The following is a 4,323-nucleotide window of genomic DNA, read 5'->3' on the forward strand; positions in this document are numbered from 1 at the left end:
ATGATGAAGTCCAGCGCTGGAGGTGAAGGTTAAAGCAAAACTCACAGGGGAGTGTAATTTAGACGAAAGGCCTTCTACTGAATTTCCTCCTAATCTGGGAGGAAGGGGATTAGAATAAATCTGTTGCATGGCGCCTGTGACATCACCACCGACCCATTTCACAATGCATAATCACAAAGTGCTGCACACTGCTGTGTTTTGTCCTTTATATGTCTGATCTTAGGTTGTGTTCCTGGACTTTTTGGTGCCATGGACATGGACTCACGTTTACAACGAGAGGCCTTTTTCATGTGCACTGAAAGTTTATAAAGCAGGACCTCGTCTCTCGAAGTAGAGACAACTGCAGGAAGCAACTTCAACTGGTACACTGAGAGACAACATGAGCTTATAAGACTGAGACAAGACTAAGACCAAGGCAGGGAGAGACAGAGTCAAGACCAAGACCAAAGCAGGAGACAGAGACAAGACCAAGACCAAGAGCAGGGAGAGACAGAGACAAGACCAAGACCAAGAGCAGGGAGAGACAGAGACAAGACCAAGACCAAGAGCAGGGAGAGACACAGACAAGACTAAGACCAAGGCAGGGAGACACAGAGTCAAGACCAAGACCAAAGCAGGAGACAGAGACAAGACCAAGACCAAGGCAGGGAGACACAGAGTCAAGACCAAGAGCAAGGCAGGAGACAGAGACAAGACCAAGACCAAAGCAGGAGACAGAGACAAGACCAAGACCAAGGCAGGGCGAGACAGAGACAAGACCAAGACCAAGGCAGGAGACAGAGACAAGACCAAGGCAGGAGACAGAGACAAGACCAAGACCAAAGCAGGAGACAGAGACAAGACCAAGGCAGGAGACAGAGACAAGACCAAGACCAAAGCAGGAGACAGAGACAAGACCAAGACCAAGGCAGGGCGAGACAGAGACAAGACCAAGACCAAGGCAGGAGACAGAGACAAGACCAAGACCAAGACCAAGAGCATAAATATCAATGATCATCTTTCATCATCTTGAGGGCGTGTCACTCACTTAGACTATAAAACCGAAAGGTCGCATTCGTAACCAGGAGATACAAATCTCTACAAATGAATTGAAGTTATTGATTCTTTCAGAAAGAGGGCCTTTCCTTCTAATCACAGTAATGACGTGGAAAAATTGTCTTTCAGTGGTGGTCTTGATTTAAAATTAGTCGCCGTCCCAGTCTAAGACCGAGACAAGATCAAGTAAAAGTGCATTTGATTAAGACAAGAAGGAGACCTTCAAAAAGTGGTCAAGAGACCAAGACCAATGTTGAGTACTACAAGACCAGTAGATTCACATCAACGTTTTAAGGTCTGGTACCGTGACGTCCCTGAAACTGGCTTCATCTGCATCAGTGTTAACAGTCTGAACCCGATATCAAACACAGGACTTGTTCCCTTTGCAGACTCATTAAAGTATATTCCAGCCTGTTCTGTATCTTCTCAGTTCCTTCCTCTGGCTCTGCTCCACATGAAGGCGTGCAGGGTTCTTCACATCATCCTTTATGCAGCACTGCAACCTGCATGAATGATGCATCACTTCCTTCCTTCCTGCATGGCTGGAATGAATGTTTATTATATCATTGTAGTTTTATTTTTCTGCGTGTTCATGAGGAGGGGGGACGTGTGTCAGGGACTCTCATCTGCATACCAACACACATCCCGGAGCGTTTGCTGTAATCTGTGGTGAAACATCAACAGCATGTTACTACAGCAAATCACTGACCACGAAGACCGCATTCTGCTTTACTAACACTCATCGTTGATCTTTTTTTAAATGCCATTAGATTTTTAAAAATATACTATGATTCTTAGATTAAAGACTTAAGGCCGGGGTCCATCAAGCATTCAAATATCAGAAAGCTAAATAATGTGAATCTTTATTTTAATGGAGGATCATGTTCCCTATAAGGCCATGTATACACTTGGCTTTGTTTTTCTGAGCTCCAGAGTCTTTTTTTAAACTGTTTTCAATGGGTAGAGAGCGTTCGCAGCAGGAAGAAGCCAAGAAAAGGCAAAAGCACCTGGCAACTTTATTTCGGAGCGCTTAAGTTGAAAATCTTTCAACTTCTCAGAAAGGCGCTGTTGACATCACCGACACACTTTTTCAAACTGTATGTATTTTTGCCACCGACTCAGCGTGTCTTATACCATCATCCTTCTCTCTCCATGTCTGTGCCTTCCCAACCACCAACCCTTGCTCCAGTGATTGACACATCTGCATTAGCATGTTAACACACAACTGTAGAAAAACACAGACCCACCTTACTCAACTGACCCACCACTTGCACTCCATCCCTTGTAATCCGCAGGAAACCCTAACATTTCCCACACATCAGTATAAAATGGCAATTAGCAATCAGTGTTGTATACATGACCGTCCCATAGATTCACGTCCCTCAGACATATTCTTCGTATGACCTCACGCATGCAACGTTTCCGGACATACAACCCTATCATTAATGGTACGACTCCATGTTTTAATATGTAGCTTTCCGATAACTGCCTTGATGATGTTTCAGCTGGAAGAGAGATGTACACAACCCCCCGCCTTATCCCACCCTCACATCAGCTCACATTTAGCTGCCTCGTCACCTCCGTGGCCACATCCTGGGATTTGGATCTGTTTGATGAATCATTGAGAGGAGGATTCTCTCCAGCTAATTTGAGTCATGCCTCCTGGCTGCAGGGCACTGAGCAGTCATGCTGTTCTCATTGGTTAACCATCAGCGAGGAGACAGTAAACGAACGAGCAACATGCACTCGATGCCCAGCAGCACAACCTTCAACCAAATAAGCTGCTCTGAAGAATAATCTGATTATTTTGGTCTCTGTGGGGCAGAGCTCATGCTGATCGGAGGTGACTGCTTTTTCACACATCGTGTGGGGCTGACAGTGCTGCCTTGGGATCCCGATTTTCCTCAAAATCATCACAGCTTGTAGATCCTCTTAGATATTATTTACAGCGCAATGTTCCCAATGCTAATACTTTGAATTTGTTGGATTTTTTCCCCTTTCTAAACTAATTTCCCCCTGTTGTTGACACATTAAAAGTGTCTAAGCCTATTAAGGAGGTCTAAAAATAACAATGATCTGCTGTATACTTGACATTAATTTGTTGTTATGCTGAGGGCATGTGTTTGGACGCAAGACTTTTGGGAAAAAATGTTATTGTGGGATCTGGATCCATTTAAAAGGTCATTTTTAAACAATGATAACTTTTAAAAATCTTTTTTGATCTTGGAAACAGACAAAATGAGTTTGTATGGAAGCTGATGTGTCCAGTGACAGACCTCCAACCCTCCTCAACTCACGTTTGTGCGAAGAAGTCAAATGCAGGTAGCAGACAGAATCGTCCTTTGCTTGAGCTGCACTTGTCTGTGGCCTTTATTGTTGTGTTAGCCTGCTAATGTTAGCGCTATTTAGTTAGCTTGTAGCTTCACACTGCACATAACCTAACAGAATGAGGGTGTTCTTAAAAACTCTTCTTCCAAATAATCAGTATGTTCTTCTTCTTGACTCAAACAGCTTTTATACACAAGGGGGAGGAGCCGGCCGTCCCGTCCATGTAAACACAGCTCTGACAACAACACAGCCAGCAGGACTCCAGCTTCTCCCTCACTGTAGAGCAGTGGTGTCCAAACTTTTTTCTTGCGGGCCCAAATTGTCGCGTTAGAATCGCTCACGGGCCACAGGGTTTTTTTGTTTGATTTTTTTAAAATATTGGAAGGAACTTTTTGTATTTTGACCTCTTAATAATGTAAATACACAATAACTAATTGCAGTGGGAAACTGTTGTGTTCTAATTTTTTGGAAAGAATAGTCAGGCTTTTATAGGTCTCCCTCGCTAACATGAAAAAGAAAAAAAGAACGAAATATGCCATCTGATGAGGTCTGGGGCCAAAATCTTCTGATTCTTCGATTTGAAGTCGAGGGCCACAAAAAATCCACTCAAGGGCCACAAATGGCCCCCGGGCCGCACTTTGGACACCCCTGCTGTAGACAGTCAGGACTCACACACACATTCACACAGGACACAACGGATTTATGATTTATTGTAACATGTTGCACATTGTTCCTTTAAAGAAACAATATCCTGTAAGGTTGTTAATGTACAGAAACCCTTAGGGAGGATATAGTACATCTGTGCAGTTGATTTAACTTAGTTTTAATATGTTAACAAGTAAGTTTTACGTTGTTTTTCCTGATATTTCGATTTATTTATTTCATTATCTCAGGAATACAAAGCTGGTTAACCCTTGATAGCAAGATAATTTCTCAAACTGAAACTAATTTGTCATGACG

Source organism: Symphodus melops, assembly GCF_947650265.1.
Source record: "Symphodus melops genome assembly, chromosome: 23".
Lineage (NCBI taxonomy): Eukaryota > Metazoa > Chordata > Actinopteri > Labriformes > Labridae > Symphodus > Symphodus melops.